The sequence below is a fragment of the Epinephelus lanceolatus genome, chromosome 7 (genome assembly GCF_041903045.1).
Source record: "Epinephelus lanceolatus isolate andai-2023 chromosome 7, ASM4190304v1, whole genome shotgun sequence".
Classification (NCBI taxonomy): Eukaryota; Metazoa; Chordata; class Actinopteri; order Perciformes; family Serranidae; genus Epinephelus; species Epinephelus lanceolatus.
Genome location: NC_135740.1, coordinates 35549949 through 35572540, shown reverse-complemented (window position 1 = coordinate 35572540; position 22592 = coordinate 35549949). Strand labels below are relative to the sequence as shown.

Genomic DNA, 22592 nt, shown 5'->3' with positions numbered 1-22592 from the left:
CGTTTGAAGGATTTGACTTTCATTTCTGGGCTCTGTAAAATCCTCTGCACATTGCATAATCCGGCCATTGCCCTGAATTAGGACGGATTGGGCACTCCTTATGGTGCACTATAGGCATGAGTATGTATTGCAAAAGTGCACTGTAGCGTACAGGCTGCACTCTGGCACATCACTGTGCATGTTCTCATTCAGTTGTATCCACACCCACAGTACACACTGAGGTGGTATGGGTTAAAATGAATCACTATAACCAATTTCTGGAAAGCAGTGCTGCAAGTTAATGCTGTAACATTGTTGCAGCAGTGGTAAAACAGTGGAAACTGGACAATCAAACATGTTGACATGATCTGAATTAGTGGTTATGTCCTTGTTTTCTCACTGCATGTTTGGTCTTAAGTGTTTTTGTATATTACGTTTTCCATAATGTGCTTTGGTTTTATGGTGATGTCACTGTCTTGCTTATGTGCTTTACTTTGTGCTTCTGTGTGTTTGTGGCTATGTGCTTTCCTCTATGGTTACATGCTTACTCTGTGCTCAAGTGCCCTTCTATGGACACGCCGTCAGTCCACTTTTATCTGCGCTTCTGTGCTTTTGTATGTTATTTGAATGTGTTTTTCCTATATACACATTTACCATCAACCTGCCAGGGACTGCAGATGAAAATCAGCCTGTGTGGCTAAATCTGGCACATTTATGTAACTATAGTAATCATGTTAATCAATGTGCACGGCCCCTTTCTAAATGAAATAAACATAAACATAAAATTGAAACAATAATTGATTAGGCAAGTGGCTAAAATAAAAACGTAAGTTTTTAACGAGTATTTTGTGGTACTTTTATAGTACTTTTCTATGAAAAATGACTCAAACCAATTAGTCGACTGCTAAAATAGTCACCGATTATTTTAATAGTCGATTAGTCATTGATTAGTCGACTAATCGTGGCAGCCTACACTATAGGCCTGTTTCCACTGAAGAAGTTCCTGGTACTATTTGGGGGGCAGGAACTACTACACGGACGTCCTCTCGCTCGGCCCTCTCAACCGCCGTGTCTCCACTGAGAGAGCGGAGTAGGAGGAAGGTTCCTGTAAAGTTACGGGCTCTGGATGTGACGTAATCGTTGCGCGACCATTTTGACCGGGGCGACGTAGGGACGTTGTTAGCTGTTAGCTGATAGCGGTGTCTGTAAAAACTCAGTAAATGGCCCGTGAAAAAAATATCTTTACCAGCGGATGTCTTAGTTACAACATGATTGAGCTAACTGGAGTAATTTCATGTTGTATCCGACAACGGGAGGCTTTTAACAGATGCTGTTGTGAGCTGTCCCTGTCAGCTGCAGCCACTACTGATGCTTTCTAGACATCGTGATTTCCTGTAACTGAATAAATACCACACATAGCAACACAAAACTGCTTTGCTAGCTCAATCATGTTGTAACTAAGATATCCGCTGGAAAAAATATTTTTTTCACGGGCCATTTAGTGAGTTTTTTTTACATGGCAGCGGAAGCTATATGAACGACCTAACCCTCGTCTGCTGAGTTTTAAAAATGCCGGCTATTTTGTAGCTTTCTGTTCACGTCACATCCCTCCTTGAGTATATCCAATCAGCACCAAGTAACCCCCCAAGCCCCAGCCAGGAGTCTTTCGGGGCCGTTCTGAGTACCTACTCTGAGGCAGGGACTTGTTTAGCCCCTGTAAAAGTTCCGGAACTCTGTCCTTAGGGGGTGGTTCCTGCGGTGGAGACACGCACCAACGGCCCCGGCCCCGTAAAATTACCCCGAAGTTCCTGCGGTGGAAACGGGCCTTATAACCAGTTCTTGGAAAGGCATCTTGCAAGTAATGATGGACCATTGTTGAGCTGAAGCATTAATCAATTAGCCAAGTGGCTTAAATGAATCTGCAACTCTTTTGGTCGTCAATTAAATGTTAACATAGCAGTCCCAAGCTCCAGATATAAATTTGTGAAGTTTTGCTGTTTTGTGTGAGTGTAAATTGGTACTTTTTGGCTGTTAGTTGCACAAATCAAGCTCTGAAAAGAAGTCAACTTGAGCTTTGGGAAGTTAATTTTACTTTAATTTTACTTTATTTAGTAATGTTTGGTAGACTAAATGATTAGTACTTAAATCTGGACAATAATCAGTAATTAAAATAATTGTTACAGCAGTCAAACAGCAGCAATTAAAAGTAGTATGAAGGGTTAGAAAAAAATAAGATATTGATTGTAGATTGAAGTGCATTTATTGATACTGAGAAAACTGTTGAAGCCTGTCGTAAAGGAAGTTTTTATGTACTCTTAATAAGTGTCCTGGCAGGATTTTAATGCTACAGCAGCCTCCAATGCTTCTGCACTGCATGTTTGTTAAATAATGTGGTGTTTAGCTTCAACAGTTTACTAATTTGCCATATGTAAACTCCTTATTTACTCACAAACTTTCGAAAGCAGTCATACTGCAGTTACCAGAAAATATACTTAAGATTCAAAGGTAAACACACTCATTGTGATGACTGGCCTCTTTTGTTCTCTGTTTGTGTACTTTGAGTTTCCCGACTTCTCCACAACAGCAACAACTCAAACAGGTTGAGTTTAACCTGCAGCGACTTTGCAGAATACACATGATCTGTGGTCTTATCTCAGGGACTTATGCAAAGCCCGTCCTATAGCTCAGTAAAGTTGAACCGGTTAGCAAAACAACTAGGTCATTGTGTAAGCCACGGCAGCAGCAGGTATGTCCACAGACAGAGGGGAGTAAAGGTCAACTCTGCAGTGATGCTGATGTTGGAGAAATGTTAGTAAAACTCTTGTTGAGTCAGCGGCTGTAGTACACTTTGGATTGATGGTGTAGTACACTCAGTTAAACTCATCCGGTGTGATACAACAGTTCTGCGATGAATCCCACCTTCATGAAGGTTATTATGTTCAATTTTTGTTGGGACATTTTTAGAGAGGTGCTAATTCAATTTTATGATTGTTGTAGTTTGTGTGCTGTTGAACTGTCTCATGTTATTCAGAGATGTATTTTTAATATTTTGTGCACTCTATATATCGATGAGATTAAGTTGGCTATAAACACCACCTCATGGTAGTTGTGTATAATTCAGCAGCATCACAAACATAAAGTCTATAAAGTATAATAATGCCCCGGGCTGGGGCATTAAACTGCATTAAGATGGTGCAGGGCCTCAACTAACAGTTAGTTTAATTATTAGCTGTGTCTCAATTCAGGGGCTGCAGCCTTTTGAAGGACGCGGCCTTTGCGGGCGACGTTGGCCACGTCCTTTGAAGACTGCATCAACCAAACTGAACAGTCTCTGAAATGGGACAGTCTGGTCTGCGGAGAATTTCCTGGTTGCATCATCAGTTGTTTAAGCTTTAGCTAGGTGTACCTATTGTCAGCTCTTTATATTACTACCTTTTGACTGACTTCTCTTCCCAGACCAATTAAAATTAGAGCCTACTGAACACAGCATGTGTCCCAAAACCTAGTTTGAGAACATTGTTATAGAGCAGAGGTGTCAAACTCATTTTAGTTCATGGGCCTTATTCAGTCTCAAGTTGGCTGGACCAGGAAAACCATTGTAGAATAACCTAGAAATAATAACAACCTTCACATTTTTCATGTTCTTTTAGTGTAAAGAAGTACATTTTAAAAACATAAATCTATTTAATAACAGATGATGATCATCCTGAGATATCTTAAGAAAAGAATGCAGTTTCAACAATATATCTCAGTTTTTCCACTCTCAATCTACAACTCGCTGTCATTACATCTTTCCATACATTTCCACCCCTTTGCAGTAATGGTGGCATCACCACACCAAACTAAAGTGGAAGCTGTTGAGGAAGCAGGTTAAGTTATTCGCACCTTACTAACCATTTACATATCTAAAGTTTTGGCCATACCATAGCTGTCGGGTTCCACCACAAGTGTTTTAAAATGGAAGTCTGACGCTGATTCTTTTGTACTGGAACTGCTGGTTGACTTTATTTTACACATTGTTTAATGTCTTTAAATATGACCTAAAGTAGGATACTCATTTAACTTCTGAAAGCTGCACCTCTTAGCCTTCACAACTGCTTCAATATTAGGTGTGCTAAGTCATCTAGTGGGCCGGATTGGACCCTTTAGTGGGCTGGATCTGGCCCTTGGGCCATATGTTTAACACCCCTGTTATGGAGCTAAAGACTTTTATTAAAGCCATTCATTTAAATGCTGAGTTAACTCAGGGACAAGACTAATAAAATGCAGTGTTAGTGAAACACCCGATGCATCGTCATGATCATGTACATTCTCTTTAGGTGTACCTCGGCTGAACCTGCAGTCCTTCATGTGAAGGCTCTCACGTATGCACATGCCAACAGTGTCAAAACTCTGCGGTCCCCTGTCGTGCGAGATAAGAATGTGTACGTAAGATGACCCATAGTTTTTATATGGAAGGAAAACACACGCACACACAGCAGTCGCAGCAGTGTCATAACCACACAGCTGCCTGCAGTGTGGGATTGTTGTTGCCAGGTCAGTGAGTGGTTGTTTTAGACCCTGTGGATGGGGGCCAAGCCAAACCAAATGCGGTCCAAATCTCTCTAAAGCTGGACTCACACTGCCAGAAATTCACCAGATTTAATCCGTCTGCATGTGTTCACACCTGTATGAAAATATGTTTCATAACCTCACATTTATTGGTTGAAATATAATAATCTTTTATGAATAATTCTTTAACTGCTGCTCTTTTGCAGAATAAGATACAAAGGAAAAAAAAATGACACTAGTTTGAAGGACTAATCAAAGCAGTGCAATTAGAAATACAGCGATGCAGACTACAAAGCAAAAGAGATAGCTAATCTAACGGGAAACCTTTGAGCATTATCTCGTGGTGTACATTAAGCCAAAATGGGCCTGACGGCGGTTTCCCGCAGTGTGGCACTGACCTGGCCCAAAGACTGTGTAAATGGAGAAACTCCATTAGGCAGCTGAAATAACAAAGGCTTCTACAGGAGAAAAATCTTTTATTCATGTACTGTTATCTTTCCCCACGAGTATCAAGACCACGAGAGCATTTAGCTCTCAGATCCTGGACTATACTGTACTGAGAAGTACTGTAATCCATCATCCAGAGCCATGCTTATTTAAATATAGACTAAAACATGTTAGATAGATGTAATATTTAGTGCCACAGTAATGTATAAAATAAATGATTGTGTGCGTTGATGTGATTCGCTTTAACTTCTACACTAAATAATGAAAAGAATTATTAGTTTTTATTAAATTCTTTGCTCAGTAGAATCAACAGTTTTGTCCTGAGGTTGACTGTAGTCTGCCAATTCATGTTTACAGAGCATTCTAGATGTTTATAGTGTCGGTCTCAGCACAGAATAAAGTTACAGGCTATATTAGGTCTGTGTATTTATATCAACCTATCTCACTTTAGAGGTTAGGTAGAATCAGACTTTATGTAATTGAGATTGCATAATCAGACAGCTGTGGGGCGGCTGTGGCTCAGAGGTAGAGCAGGTTTGATCCCTGGTTTATCCAGTCTGCAAGTTGAAGTATCCTTGGGCAAGATACTGAACCCCAAATAGCTCCTGATGGCTGTTCCATTGGTGAGTGTGTGAATGGTTACTGAGTAGCAGGTGGCACCTTGTATGGTAGCCTTGGCCATCAGTGTGTGAATGTGTGTGAATGGGTGAATGTGACATAGTTTAAAAGTGCTTTGAGTGTTCGGAAGACTAGAAAGGTGCTGCACAAGTACGGTCCATTTACTATTTGCATGATAATGTGTACAATTATCATTTTTTATTATTCATACGCATTGTCATTATTTTATCATTAACTGCAATATTTGTCATACCAGTAAACCGTTATGAATTTCTGACTATACAGGCTCATTTGCAGTTACAATATATTGTATATGTAGCAGTTAGCAGCTAACTATCCACCCCCAGATCATGAAAAAGTGTGGTTATTTTGCAAATGTGTCACACAAGAATTCTTCAAACAAAAATTAAGAACCCATTAATATCCCTAAAAAACATTTGACAAACCATCCACTACATAAAATGCTTCTTTAGTCAGTGATGGTTCTTCATGGAACCAAAAATGCCCGTAAAGAACGATTATTTTTCCATGTTTTGACCCAGCTCAGTGTAAGAAAATATGATATATATGGAGAGATTTTTAAAGCTCTGTTAGCTGGTAAAGATGTTGCTGAGTGGTTTCTGCAGAGAAAGTTATTCCTTCGTTATCTGTGGTTGTGTAAGGTCTTTAAAGGCGATGTTGTAAATCAGTGAGCAGGACTGCTTTTGGGCAATATTGGATTTAAAGGATTTGGCATCAGTTTAAGCAAATTCCTCCATTTGTCAGGTATTTAATTCCTTGGATTACCCAAAACAGACATCACCATCTGTTTATTGAATCCATAAATTGCTTTTCAATTAACATCATCTCCTCTTTGCCAGAAGGATGTCACCAGTCGGTAATGACGGGGGGATTTTGGGAGACGAGCTCTTAATTTTGCTGTAGCTATCAGACAGAAGCGCATAATCTTTATTACCTGTAAATTGCTGTATAATTTGATATTTTTTTGAGCCGTACCAAACAAAGACTTGAGAGGCAGAAGGCTCAGCTTGAGGCAGATGGAGAAACCCTGCGCTGAGCGGCTGTTTGGGCTGAATTAATCTGGGGGTGAGAACATGTTCTCACTGGGTTTAAGGGCAGTGCTCGAACTGTATAGCCTCTGCTCAGTGTGTCAGGCCTCGAGAGAGACTGCACAGTGATGAGAGTCACATGACTGGAAATACAGGATGACGAACCGTCATAGTCTGTATCTGTAACCTTTGCTACAATTTTCCACACGGGTTGGTGGACTGTTGTGTCAGATTAAGTCTGTGGTTTTCCGTTTGAAGATATTTTAAAACAAAGGTGTGATTGGAAATTCCCAAGTAGGCCTTCTTAATATCTCTCTGCATGTTGGTCTTTAGATATTAAATGACATTATTCAACATTAAATGCCCAATCACAAGGCACCAGAGCTAAAAGTGATACCTTTAGATTGTTTTTTGACCAGTCAACCATTTATTTTGCACAGACTGAGCTGGGAAAGAAAGCTTGTATGTGCTCTGCGCGAAAAAGATTTGAAACTACCTGAACTGGTCTCTCTATCTAACTTTAAAGCTCTCATAAGTACAAGGATGAATGAGTCAGTTGGGTCTCGTCATTGTATGTAGGTTTTCTAATATTTTTAGGTTATGGTATATTTTCTGTGTTTTTTATTGTGTGATTGTTTGGCTGTGGCTTTTTGTGTGCTGCTGTCTTGGCCAGGTCTCCCTCATAAAAGAGATTGTTGGTCTTAATGGGACTTACCTGGTTAAATATGGGTTATGGGTTATAGTCACATGAGGATAAAACGCAACGACTGGCCAGCTTACTCAGTGTAAAAGTCCATAGTATAGGCAGGTAGTCCAAAAATGCATCTTTGATTGTTGTAATTTATTGTCTATATCAGTTTATTATCATTATTTAGTTGATTATTTTTGTGTTTTGAGCAATAGACCTAGAGGAAAAACAGATTACCTGCTTACAGTGTAGTGTGGGCAGGATACTGAAATACAGCACCTCAAAAAAATATCGATATTCAATACCACATACTATTCAATCGGAAAAAAATTGACATTGAGAGTAGGGCTGCCCCTTGAAAGTCAGATATTTGAATCATCAGTTTGAGACTCCTCAATTGACTGAGATTACTTCAACTCAAGCAGTCAGTTTATTTTTATTTTGCTAGTCAGTGTTGCCAAAAAGTATAGTTGCACATTATTGATAGGTCGTTAGCACCACTAACTGGGTTACTACATTACATGAATGTGCTGTCACACTGAATGTCCCGCTGAGCCCTGTTCAAACTTTAAAACTTTATATGGATGTTAGTTTGAAGAAAGGTATTCACACATACTGGATATTTAATCTGCACACTCTATCTACCAAAGGATTAAATGATGAGATACCATGGCATGTCGTGCTATAATGGATTTGGAGATGATAAAAGACCAATTTATGAAACATGGCAGAAGAGAATACAGTGTTGAACATTTTGAATGATTTATGAAAGCTGCAAGGCCAATGTGTTCGTTCATAAGAATAACATTTTTCTGGAAAAAATCTTGTAAATAACCTTCATTGTTTGAGGGCCCTGAGTTCTTCTTGTTCCCTCGTTCTTTCATTTGTGGGATATGTGACATATGGTGCACAGGCTGTTGTCTAAATGGCTGTTTAAAATGAATATTACCAAATTGCTGTTGACTAATATCTTGTTCATTGTTTAATGACTCAGCAATACTTCTACTGAGAGATGGGTCACAGATTTTTTGGTTCAATCAAAAACAAAACCTCTCATTGATTCCTCTCTATTGAAACACTACATCGTAGATTTTGAGCTTCCGAAATACCCAGAAGCCAAATTCAGGTCAATGAGCCAGACAGATATCACTGTCTAGTTCCTGAGCGATCCATGCTGACTCTGTGAGGTAGACTGATGCTCTTCAAATACACAAGCTGATAGATTAATTTGACCTCAACCTCAGAGTTGAGCTTCCCTGGCCTGGTCTTGGCAGTATAGTGCTGCTTGGCCTGGGATGAAGAGTAAAGTCATAAAGTCTGTTTTCTGGCAGCAGACCCAGCAATCAAAACCAGCCTACACTGCGCTGGAGCCATTTAGGTCACGTTAGACCCAGTGCTGCCCCGTGAAAGTCGATGATACCAGTCACCAGCTGCGAAGACCCTTCGATGTCTCGCATTGTGTCAGTCGAATCACTGCACTTTATTGTTTAGCTGCAACACTGTACACAAAACAATGTGGGAGCAACAGGATGTTAGCTTTAAATAACCTAACCTTTAAACTAACTGTGATGAAAGTAGAGAGGGGTAATAGAACCACAAACACACGTCAAGTTAATGTATGGGAGACACCCCCAGCCCACGCTTTTATTTCTGGAGTCAGTGCAAGGCTAGAGGTTAGAAAATCCTTACACAGGGATGGCCCTGGTTAGACAGAGTCATTGCTGAGAGGTATTACAATAAAGTAGTGCCTTTGTTGGAGCTATGCTCAATTGGACGTCTCTGGCTTTTGGGTAGAACTGAATTATGATAGGATACTTGGGCACTTCATATCGAAACATTTGGGGAAAATGATCCTGATTACATGTTGCAGCTTACATATCACAGGTTTATCTCCAGCAAGCTTTAAATATTTTGTCTGAAAACAGAGCGATAATTGATTTAAGATGTTGTAAAGCTTTTTTAGCAAAAAATCAGGAATCCAAATAATGAGCTTTGTGGCTGAATTGGACGAGTACGGCCCAGTACAGTCATGTCCTCTAGTAGAATTGGATGACATGGTTAAAGGCTATTTTTCTGATATCTATATATTATCATAATATGATTCCTCTCAAACAGTCTGCAAATGATAATATTTGATTATTTTCGAGCCTTAGTATTTAGTTTCGAACCCGCAGCATTTGTGGGTTCAGTTATATAGAAAAGATAATAGGCTTGGACGGTGTCTAATTTTTCATACCTTTATAACTTCCTGACATTTCAGCAAGGTTTACTGTATATGACGGTATTTGTGGGAAAACAAACAAACAAAAATGTAAAAAGGAGAGCTACTGGTGAAAGGAGTCATTGTAGCCTACATAACACTGTCTAGAGTTGGGCAATATGTTTAAATTTTGGAACTAGCCACAACAAATGCCGTCATTTTACATACTCGCTTAGCTTTTTTTAGTCTAAGTAATGTAAAAAATGTCAAGATAAGAAATATTCTTACATTTATTTTCCTTATTAAACAGAAAAATAAAACCGTACACCTTCTGAATTTAAGTTTTTCTCTTTCACTGGCTTGATAATTGCCTTGTTAACTTAATATATAACACACTTCATTTAAACTCAACAGAAGCAAAACAAAACTCACTATTAAAATATCTTCTTTCCATTGTTTTAACAATCACCAACTCTGGTTTTGTCGAAGTCAACCCTTAATACACTGAATTAGATGCGAAAATATGTTGCCTCTCGCCCTGTTTTTCCATGTTGTGTGTGTCCACCATTGTTGGCCGGCAGTTTACAGTCGCCATCTTTCTCAGCTCAGCTCCCTGCTCCATCAATAGAGACTCACCTCTGGTTGCACGTGCTGTGCACTACAATACAGCATCGCCTTAATACCGCATCTCTGTATCAGTTTAATAGAAATACCATTTCATTGGCTGGTGGGATTTCTAAACATCCTGGTGGTTTACCATTATACCACAAAACTGCTCAAGCTTGAAGGATAAGCAGACAGATGAGGCCTGTTGTTCACCACAAGTGGCAGCACCAGATGAAAAAGTGGCAAGTTGTACATTTTCTGTCATTTAAAAAAAACATGGCTTTAACACATGTATTTGACAGGTTTTTTCTTCCTGTAGTGTTGCAGTAGTAAAACAGTGATGAAATCTAACTAGGGCAGCATGAACAGAAGAACAACTCTGCTGTGTGTCCCTCACATGACACTGACTCAGATATTTTCTAGAGCTTCCACAGGTTAAGGTGGAAAATGAAGCATTTGACTTTTGGCCTCAGAGCAATGACTGAGCAGCAAATCAGCTTATTGATCTTTTGCTCATTAGTCTGCCCTTGTTTTCAATGAACCCGGCACCGCCGCGACTCATTGGCCTGAAAAACAATCATGTATGGCTCAAAAGGTTACAGTCAGAGTCATGAAAAGCAGTTACATACTAAAAAATATTAACAAAATAAGCCAAAGTAAACAAAGGCAGCCCACAAAACTTTAACGACCTGTTACTTTCTGTATGCTGTGTGAAACAATCCTTCAAAGTGCACCATCAGTCTGCTTGGTCACTGTTTGCTCCTCTGTGTGCTCCTCTCTCAGCGTACTCTCACAGCTGGTGTTTTGATCTATTGTTTACACACAGGCACAGATGGAAATGACAAGACTTTTACTGTCCTGTGTAAGCTATTTGTTCTGTTAATTGAGTCTCATTCAGTCCCCGGCACAATAGAGCAAAGACAGTTTATTCAACGATATCTAACAACAGGCTCGGGATTTCCTCATTGATTCGCTGTAGTCTCACTTCCTCATTGCGCCGTCACTGCTTTCACAGAGCTGTCAGGCATGTAGAGAATATAAAGACAACAGATGGAGAGGGATCTTTTTTTAATGCAGCAGAGGCAGAAGCATGCTGGCTGGTGTTGTATTGAGCAGCGGTCTGGAAATTTCCATCAGTGTGAGACAGAGCGAGAGAGAGGTGATTTAGATCAATACTAAATCAATAAAACTCAATGTCATCGTCTCAGATGAGGCTGGGCGCAGTGACTCCGGTAAGCTCTGCTAAAGCTGTGAATGTAGATCTCTGCTGTAAATCACAGTGAAATGCTCTGCACGTTTTATGGCGAAGGAGAAATAAAGAAAGATTGATTGTCATAGTCAAACCTTAAATTATCGCAGACCCCAGATCCTCAGATGACCTCAGTGTTACATCCCTCCATGTAAATGAACAAATTAAACTGACCACGTGATCACCAAGTGTAGCTTTTATTCATTTGCAAGATGTTTTCCTGAAAGAAACATCACAGAAGCAGTACGAAATGCTAAAAGTTGAGGCAGAATTTGAGTTTTGTGTAAGTCAGAGACCCCTCAGTCAAATGACATTGCTTCAAGTCGAGCAGTGGGATTGTTTTTTTGCTGTGCAGTGTATCTCTGGGGACTTGGCCTGGAGATTTTGCTGTCGAGTGAGTGCTCTTGACTTTCATACTACTCTTTGGTACAAACAGACATTGGTCTCTTCTGCTTGTAAATTGTGAATTTACAGCTCACAAATACTTCTTTTAAGATTATTTTCTGGGGCTTTTGTGCCTTTAATGACAGGACAGTTTTTTGGGGGGAACCCTCGGCCGCTGCGGCAAGGACACTGCCTTTGTACGTTGGGCGCCACCCTACCTACTGAGCCACTGGGTGCCCCAGCTCACAGATACTTAATACGACAGTCTCTGGCTTTTGTTTGATATCTAGTTTCATTCATTTTCTGTAACCACTGATCCTATTAGGGGTCGTGGGGGGTCTGGAGCCTATCCCAGCTGACACTGGGTGAGAGGCAGGGTGCATCCTTGACAGGTCGCCAGATTATCACAGGGCTGACACATAGAGACAGACAAACATTCACACTCACATTTACACCTAGGGACAATTTAAAGTCACCAATTTAGCTGCATGTCTTTGGACTGTGGGAGGAAGCTAGAGTACCTGAAGAAAACCAACAATGACACTGGGAGAACATTCAAAACTTAATAGTGCCATTAGCTTCTTCACTATATCACATGAATGCCACTGTCATTCTGAAAGTCCTGCTGAGCTGTGGTTACACTTTATAACTATATTGTATTAAACGGCCAAATCTGACATAATTGTCGGATACAGCACTAGAATAGTGCACTAGTGTCTTTTTTAAAATGCCAAGGTATATGATTATACGGGTTTATATGAACTTGTCAGTGATTTTGCGATATTGTTAACATTCTAGTAGCTGTTCCTTTTAACATCTTACAGTGTATTAGAACAATTATGTTATGGGCAAAGTGGCAAATCAGTAGTTGGGTTTCTGTCTAAATGTGGCGCAAATTTTATTCGAATGCAAAGTAATCTGCTTTTCTATCCCCTGCTGTTATGCAAACACTAGGAGTTGGTTGATTGAGATAGGCTGTATGTGGTGCTAACTTTCCAGTCAGATGCTGCTGCAGAGGAGGGAGCAAAGAAGTAAAAAGAGTGCCAGTCATACCTCAGATGAAGGAAACAGTGGATGTATAATGATGGAGAGCTGTACAGTGAAAATAGAGAGTTTTGAACAGCTAATATTACAGCTCTGTGGAGAGTTCCAGTAACAGTTCTGTGGACATATTAGCGTGTTAAAAGTCACCCAGAGACGATGAAGAGACCTTGCAGTGACCTATGCAATGACTGTACGTCATAGTTTAATCTCTAAATCTCTTTTCATTGCACTGAGTTGCATTTACCTTTTATTGATACACCAACGTTCCCCCCTCAAGCGTAAAAACTTTTGGTGATTTTTCAAAGATTTTTTTCACATTTTTTTATGGGCAAAATGAAAATGCTCATAAAAAGAGGTGGATGGAAACACACATAATGAGAGTGATTATTTTTGGTCATATTGGACATAAAGTACTTTGGTTTTATTTGTATTTAACCAGCTGAAATGACCAAAACAGACATTCTTGTCTGGTAATTTAATCCATAAACCATTTCTCCTTGAATTTTCCAGAAACTGTATGTAATCATCGTAATCTAAAATAAGATGAGTTAAAGCATGTCAGTGATACAGAGGATTTTATTGATATCACCTATCCTTTATGCACAGATAATGTATTCAGTGTGATCCCAGCCTGAGTGCTAAAAATGTTGATAACAGAGTTGCGTCACAACACAAAAGTGAAATGAAACTTAATTGAATAAAGGCCTTATTTATAGTATTTAATGCTCATATTCAGTCTGTTTAGATTTGTTTTTTTGATAGGTTACATAAAGACCAAACACTATTAAAAATAGAGCTCTTTGGCAAATTGTGAAAACTGACATTTCAAAAGGGGTTTGTGTGAGGAGTAGATGTGATCTAAAGCCTTTCTTCTTCTCTTTGGTTCTCACAGAAAAGTGTTTGTTTTGTAGGTTAAACATAAGTAGAAAAACACGTGAAACAAATAACCTGTATGACTCTTGACACAGATGGTAACCAAACAAACTTGATGCAAATGTCCCAAACAAAATGCTGCACTCCCACAGTCCCACAGTCCCACAGTCCCACGCAACACAGAGCTGCACTTGTTTCCACTGTAGGCGTTCCGGGCTTTTCGCAGTGTCACACACGGCCCTCAGGCCAGCGAAGAATGGATCTTATTTTACTGTTTCCCTTTTAGAGCACTCGTATGACATGTCGGTCCTTCTAGGAAACGTCACAGGGGGCGACATTAAACGATGATAACCTGGCATGTAGTGAAGCAGGCTTGAGACTAGAAGATCACCAGTTGAGAGAAACCTCCCCCTCCTTTAGCAAATGCTATTAAGCAGGACACTTAACCCTGGCGGTGGAAGTGCACAGTGGCAATTAAGTGCTCGCTGCAGAGGGCTGCGGTCTCACTGGGGTGAAACTGTACAGTATATGTAGGAAGTGTGATGGTGCTGATTAGAGCGTAGGTGTCTATTTTTGAACCTATACTGTGCTAATGTAAAAAAAAGAGTCATGTACAGCGAAACTGGGCTTCAACAGTTTTAAAATTAATAAATTAAAGTCTTTAGATTGCGTTTAATATTTTTAATTAACATATTTAATTTACTAACATAGAAAAGCAGCAAATCTTCAACTTTGAGAACCAGGCAGCTGAGAATGTTTGACATTCATGGCATGAAACATGCCTTAAAGAGTTACTGACTCATCGGTATCATTATTAATGTGATTGCCAATTATTTTTCTGCAAATTGACCAATTATTTCAGCTGCAAGTCAAACATGGTCGGCTGGATTGTGCATGAAACATGCGTTATCTCTGTTAGTCCCCTCAGGCGAGCATATTGATCAGATCCTCAGGCTTTAAAGAAAATCCAGTTAGATAATATTTGAAATAAGTGCTATGCAAGTGCAGTCCGTTTTCCATTAGCAGTATAATATAAATATAAGTCTTCAGGTTCATTATTTCTGTTTGAGGATCCAACATCTTCAAAATAAATAACAGGAAGATTCTGCTAGTTTGGTCCGAGGAAGAGATAACAAGCCCTGAAAAAGCCCACGTCCCCCAAAGACATGTGCTTATTAATTTATCACTGACAGGGCTTGCCTGGGAGGAGCAGCTAAATTAGGCTAGGGCAGCAACTGCTGCTACTGATTCAAGGGCAAATACCAGCTTTACTGCCTCTATGTTTTCTCCTCTCTCTTTACCTCACTTACTCTTTTTTTTTTTTTATCCTGTCACTTCCTTTCTCCTTGCTGCTTTCTCTCCTCTCATCTTCCCCTGCCATTCTCTTTCTGATGCTCTTTTATTCTCCGTAACGCTGCCTCTCCTCCTCATTTTTCCTTTCATCCATCTGCATCCACGGCACCCAGCCTGGCATGACAAGCAACTGTAAGAAACAGGAAAATGATTTCAAAACTGTAAGCAAATGCTGACCGACTGTATCCTACAAAGCCCAAAGGGTGTCAAAAGTAGAACTCTGAATAATTTCTGCGCTTAAATTAATAATTTATTGAGCACTAATTAGTAGCTTGATTCCTTGTACTAATAACTACTGACTAGTAACTACTGATTCCTTGTAGTTACCAAAATGAATACTAATCATTCCTAAATATATTGAAATAATTCCCTAAAATAATGAGTAGCTAGAGTACCTGATTGTGTAACTGTATTTCAGTGGTTTCTTTAAAGGGTGGGACGTCACATTAGTTCATTTCTGAAAGTCGCACAATAGCACAAACTAACTAACAGACCAGCAGCAGTGGTGACAGCAGCACCTTGTGTTTTGTGAAATAAAATTACCGGTCCTGTCAAGGTAGTCTGGTGGCTGTGGACGAGAGCGGCAGCAAAATGTATTGTGGCCTCCTAAAAAAGGACCACCAAAAAAAGAACATCAGTTTAAGTGTTCCCTTTTACCATTTCACCTTGCTGTCAGACAGACTGTTCCGACGGGGAACTGAGGTCATTATTTATGCTCTCCTCAAAGTCACAGACTCCATTGACAGAAATGTAATTTTACCTCACAGCACACTGGAGAGGCAGCTTTACTGCTGACTCTGTTGTGTAGTTTGTTTGTGTTATTGTGTGATTTTTGAACCGAATTAACAAGGCATCCAAAGCAGTACTACAGATGGGAAAATGTCTAAAGGAAAGGCTTGGGGAAATAGCATCTTGAGACTTAAACATAAACACTTGGACCAAAAGTAGACTTTTCAGATTCAAATAAATCAGGAACACCACTGGAAAGCTACAGAATGATGTAAAAACCTCAAAGAAAACCCCCCAAAATAATGGAGCTGCCCTTTAATAAATCACTTCATTATTCAGTTTGACTTTGTTATGTTATTGAACTAGGCATTATCCTTCTAAGGGTGCTTTCACACCTGCCCTGTTTGGTTCGGTTCAATCAAACTGTAGTTGCATTGCCCCAAAGTGTGGTTCATTTGGGCAGGTGTGAACACAGCAATCACACTCAGGTGTGCACCAAAAGAACCAGACCAAGACTTTCTTCAAGAGGTGGTCTCAGTCTGGTTACAAATGATTTATGGTGCGGTTTGTTTGTGGTGAGAATGTGTTCAGACCTGGATCTGAACCAACTGCAGTCACATGACACATTGTTTGGGTTAAACATGAGCATGTTACAGTCCTGGAGGATTATTAATGTGCACCTCCTCCTGTACTGCCTTAATATGCACATTCAGCACATCCAATGCATCAAAACATTGTTTTCTAGTTGGAGCCGCGCCTCGTTTTCAAACTGTATGGTTTGACTAAAATGAACAATGACAGCAATATAGTCCACGATGAGCAGCGCTAAAATCAACCTGCGTAGTTGTCCCTCCATTGTGACATTAGAAAGTGTCACATTTATCTTGCAAGTGTACTCTTCTTCAACGTTTGGTTTACTTCCTGGATTTTTCCCACATGGAAATTCTGACCAATCAAGAGCAGCTTTCTCACACAAGGCATTTGATCTGGTCCACTTGTAAATGCTGCCATGAGAACATGAACCTGATTCTGACCAAAGCAAGACAACTGTAGGTCTGATAGCACCCCAAGTCTGTTGTCATTCTACATTGGATGTGTCAGTGATATACTTCAAGTTCACAGTGTTGTGGTATTTTTGGAAAAAAAATAGTTCAAGGTTAGAAATGAATAATTTGAGGGATCAGATGACTAATTAATCAGGCAGAATATTTTAGGTTATGAATTATTACAGCTTTAACCCCTGGTTCCTGCCAGGCTCACTGATACTTCTCTCTCTGCTGTTATCATTCATGCTGTTTACTCCCAGGTAGCAGTGGGTTTGTCAGATGGTGTTCATTGTGGAAGCAGCACAGGTAGACAAGCTGATAGACAGACTGCATGGAGAGCAGAAGTGTATTGTAAGTCAACTGACAGAGCAGAAGGTGGACAAAGAGAATGTGTGCTTCACATATATATCTTGCTTTTTGTTCACATGACAAAGACCTTGTTGCCCAAAGTGTTGCATCAGTCAAAACTTTAAGGGACTTGGAAGTTTGAGCGCACAACCTTTGTCTAAGTAAACTGACAGACGTATAGGTAAGAACGTAGATGGGCATGTTGAGTATTGACAAAGCCACAGATTAGCTCAGATTAAAACTTGGCACATGTTAATTGTATAACTACATGCTTTAAAATTCATTAGAGATTCTTGAAATCTGACTCACGCCACACCCACGCTGTTGGGTTATTAGAGTTCGCAATATTCAAATTACTCCTATCTTGCATCGGCTCAACTACACAGGGTTAGTATCTGAAAATTCAGTAAGCCTTAAAAAACATCAGAGATCATTTGGTCTGAAAGCTGATCTTTGTTTCCAGTTAAATAACCTTGTTTTGAAATTTTAAGCACATTGGTTGCTTTCTTTGTTCAGTGTTTTCTCACAAGCAAGCATCTCTTAGTACAGTGGTTCTCAATGGGTGGGTCACAGTCCAAAAATGGGTTGTGAGTCCATTCAGAATGGACCCCAAGTGACTCGCAAACTTGTCAAGTTTGTAAAAAACGCACTTCATTTTGAAGTACAGTAACTTCCTGGCACAGGGCTATCATTTTGAAGTGCCATTTCCTGTTGTGGAGTGATTGATTGACAGATATGTGACAGAAAAAGCAAACAAAGTCAACGACATGGCCAAACACAAATATGACGCTGAATTCATTTAACTGAGTGGACCTGGAGCTAATGACTAAGACGAAATCTGGACTCCATGGCTGGACCAGTTGGGAACCACTGTTTTCGTAGATAACATAAAAGACATTAGTTACCAGTCAGGATCCCAAAGTTTGGGGTTTTTTGCAGATTAATCCCTGATATGCATCCATGCATGTCAAAACAGCAAGTAAGGTTGACCCGCACCTGCGATGCAACGTGTGTCCCACCTGTCGGGCACTACTACTGAGAAGTGACTTCCTTTAGTTCTGTGCACTACTCTACTCAAAATACCTCACATACCGGACATAACAATATTATCAGAGAATAAAACTGTCTTTAGAGGACAAAACATGTTTGACAGTACCAAATTTACCAAGCTTAAATTCCCGTGTTGTATGGCGGCACCCTGCTAGCAAAAAAAAAGGGAAGCACTATCTAGTTTTCAAGCAAATCTGGGTTGATTTAAAGTTTGATCGCAGTTCCATATCTTGCCTAAATGAAAGTCACACACCACAGTCATACTGTTCAGTGTTCAGAGGTGGCTCTGGAGGTAGAGCAGGTTGTCAACTAATCGGAAGATTGGTGGTTCGATCCCTGGCTCCTCCAGTCTGCATGAAAGTATTCAAGATACTGAATGATTATCTGCGTGAGTGCTTAAAAACTGAGTAGCAGGAAGCACCTCGTATGGTAGCCTCAGCCACCAGTGTATGAATGTGTGTCTGAATGTGACAAGTATTGTGAAAACACTTTGAGTGGTCGAAAGACTAGAAAAGCGCTACACAAGTTCAAGCCCATTCACCAGTGTTTCATCTTTAATGCTACTTGTTAATATATCAAGGTTAAAACATTGTTTTTATTATTGGCCATGATCTTTAAAGAGCAACTTAAACTTCTTCTCTTATTGACATTCATTATGTGTTTACTCCCACTGCCACAAGACAAACAGGAGGGCTCACTGCTAATGGCTGACAGCTTAAAATGTGCACATGCAGGTTTCAGGTCAACCTCAAGGCTCGTTAGCTATGTGTGAGTGTGTGTGTTTTAAAAGAAGTTCAGTTTCCCCTATTCATTGGTACGGTTTAAACTGGTCTTTCATTTGCCAGCGTTTTATTCTTTGAACCCCCATCTGTGAGTGTTTTGTATACAGTTGGACTGTTACAGCTGTGTGTACTGTTGCTGCGCTGCTCACAACACTTGAGCCAATCAGATCAACATAAAACACAGGCCTCATATTAAGCAGGGTTATTAATAGACTTCCTGTTACTCAGCTTCTCGCAGTTAAGCATTTAAACATCCTGAATGGCTAACTGACCAATTTGAGTTGAAGATTAACATCGTTCCCATGAGGTGACAGATTATGAGTACTTATGAGTGAATGAGGAAGTTTCAAATTATTTGTTACTATTTCACACACAGTATTACAATCTGCATAGAGAAGGGCATTTAAGTGTTTTATATTTAACTGAAATATATATTTACCTTTATATTTAACCAACACTTGTTTTTGGATCCTTGAATCTTATTTTGTCTCGTAAAAGTCAAACAAGAAATTCTTTCAAGCAGAATGTGAGTTCCACATTTGCGTATCTTGTCTGTCAGTCACATACTCTCCATTCAAGCTCTTGGAGATGGTAATTTTTTTTTATTTTCTCCAGCAGTTAGCATTTTTCAGACTCAGACCCATTGGTGGTGGATAAACAGGGAACAGCTGATAGCAGGAATTAGCAAGCAGCTGGTAGCAAGAGGGAAACGCAAACCTGACAGACACAGTAAAGATGAGCAACTGGGGAGACAAAGAATTGTGTGCCTTCCTTGTCCGTGCAAACGAAGAGGCCATTAACCTTCAGTTGACGGGAACGGTGAAGGACAGCCCAACTTATGAGAGAATTACCGAAGGACTGACCAGCCACGGCTTCCCTCCCACGTCACTGTTTACGTCACACGCTGAGCTACACGTTTTGTTACTTGCTCACGCCCCCCATTGCCCCGTAAAAGGCGCATTCTGTATAAACAAAAGTAGGTAGGCGGTATTTTGCCGCACTCCCCAATTTTGTTTTTATACTGCCAATGCTGAAAAAAGACTGATTGGGCTTTCCTGCAAATTTGCACAGTTCATATTTAAAAAGGGCTTTTAATTAGTCGGATTTGATTGGCATCGGTTTAACGATAAAATCATCGATTTTAGTCATATTTTAGCAAAAAAAAGTCTGCTGGTTTTGTGCTTCTTAAATGTGAGAATTTAATGCATTTTTTCTGTTATACATAATTAACTTAACAGCTTTGGATTTCTGGACTGTTAGTCGGATTAAACATACTGTCTAAAGACGTCATCTTTGGCTCCATGAAATAACACATGGCGTACATTATTCTTTGAAGACTCAAAAACAGCACGCACATCCAAAAACGATAAATACTGGGTGGGTGCTGGACAGAACAACAAATACAAAAATACAAAAACAGGTCCGCACACCAGAAACTGCTCCTTTTGGGAATTTTAATCGTATCGCTTCATGTGACGCTTCGGGCACCAGCCCTTCATCAGAGCACTCTTCTTTGACATTTTATTGACAAATCGATTAATCAGAAAAAAAATGAACGGCATGAAAATGATTGTTAGTTGTAGCCCTATCTTAAATTCCTTTGTGGCAGCACAACAAAACACTTCTAGGGATGATGAACACTTGAAGTCACACTATAAACAGACTGAAAGAAAATCTGCGAGCCAAGCAACCAAAAGGCTGCAAACAACCCATGATGCAACACTCGCTGTAGAAGCCAGTGCGGCGCCAGTTCTTTTTCTGTTAAAAGAAATATCTGATGTTGTGTGTGTATGTGATAGTCTTGGCCTTGAATATAATACAACCCCTTTTTCAAATGAAACTTCCAGGTGAAGTTATTTTATATTCGTGTCTTTACAATACATATGTTTATCAGATACTTGTTTGTCTTGGCAGGTTATTTGGGACACTGTGATGTGCTGTTTTCATTCCATTTGTGACAAAGCAGATAATAATCTTAGTCACATGCTTCGTGTTTGATGGAAGAGATTTGTCTCTGTGCTCATGCAGATATTATCACCTCCACCTCTACACTCTGTTTTTTAAGGTGTGTGCTTGTTTGGATTGTGACAGGTCACACTGGAGAGCAGGAGGAAGTTATGTGTTGTGTGTCAGGGTCACGGGATGTATGTATGAATAATGGACCCAATAACCCAACGCAGTAGACAGATACAGATATAACCAGGCGTTTGTTCTCTCCCTGATTGTTTGGTGGAGATTCAGGCCGGAGAGCAGAGGTCAGTGAGGTCCTGTCTGCCGCTCGGAGGTATTTTTCTGATTGTTTTAGGATTAAATAAACAGACTCAGTGGACTCAGTAGTCTAAAGATCGGTTTGTTTGTGAGCAGAGAGTATTTTCTCTGTGCAACCGTTATAAACTTAATAAACTTTGATAGATTCTTTCAACTATTTTCTACCCCCGGGGATTGTAGGCTTTGACGCAGAAATCCAATCGATCTTGACTTCTGAAGAGGATTCCTGCTGTCCGACCTTTCTCTCCGTCACTTCCCACCTCCCTGATTTTGGTTGCCCATGACAGTTTGGCCAGTGATGATAAACTATGCAGAGTTTAAACTGCTTTGATCTCTTTTATTTTAGGGGATTTCACAACATGATGCAAGTTGGAGGAAATTTGCTGATTTATTTATAACCTCTTGTGAATATTTAATCGTCTTTTTTTGGTCGTGCACTTTTTTTTGATGGTACTGGGGCTATTTGGCAGATCACAGATTAATCACAACAGGGTTTTTGTTCTCATATGTGATGCATATAAAATTGCCTTTATGAAATATGAATGTACTCTTCCATTTGTTGATGCACAGTTTTGCTTACTCCTGCAATGGTTATTTCAATAATTAATGTTAAACTTATCAGGTTTTCAGTTAAAATTACATTATTCAGGACATGAGGGGTGTTTGTGGATATTTTTGGACCAGTTTTTCTGGTCAGGTCATCTTGTTGTCCCTGTTATTTTCTGCTTGTTATGTTGCTGTGTGTTTAATATTCAGCTCATATAACTCACTCACTCACTCAAAATGTCCGAGCCAGCAGTCAGGTTAAAAGTCTCCCTAAAGCATACTTCACAGGGTCAGACAGTATTGCTGGTATTGAACCTGTGACCTTTCTGTTAAAGGACGTTTGCTTTAACTGCAGCCACCCTACAGACTGCTTCATCTGTGGGTGTGTGCAGGTGCCGCTTTTAGGAACAAACTGAAATCTGATATACAGTAGGCTGATTTAAATTTACTGCTGCCACCACTGTGGTAAAGTTGTCGTTGAAAACATACTACGAATCAAGAATCAAGGTACAGATTTCCAAATTATTCTGTTTCAATATGTTACTACATGTTTTTAGTTGATCTTTGTCTCTTCTGTCTCTTAAAGATTTAAAGACATGGTTTTCTAATAGTAAAATATTAACTTAATCTTTACCTTTGTTGTAGTTGACCACTACAGACGGTCCAGAATTGCGTGGAATCATCTGTGGTGCCTTTAACACTTGTCAGGGGTAGAAAATAGGCTGCATGATATGAGGAAAAGTTCGTAATAACATTCATTTTCAGGCTGGTTTTGTGGATTT

The 22592-nt window shown here is 39.8% G+C and overlaps 1 protein-coding gene across 5 annotated transcripts in view; it reads left to right on the top strand.

Moving 5' to 3' along the window:
• Nucleotides 1–22592, top strand: part of fam13b (family with sequence similarity 13 member B) — a 124985-nt gene that overhangs the window by 1000 nt on the left and 101393 nt on the right. The window lies entirely within an intron of this gene.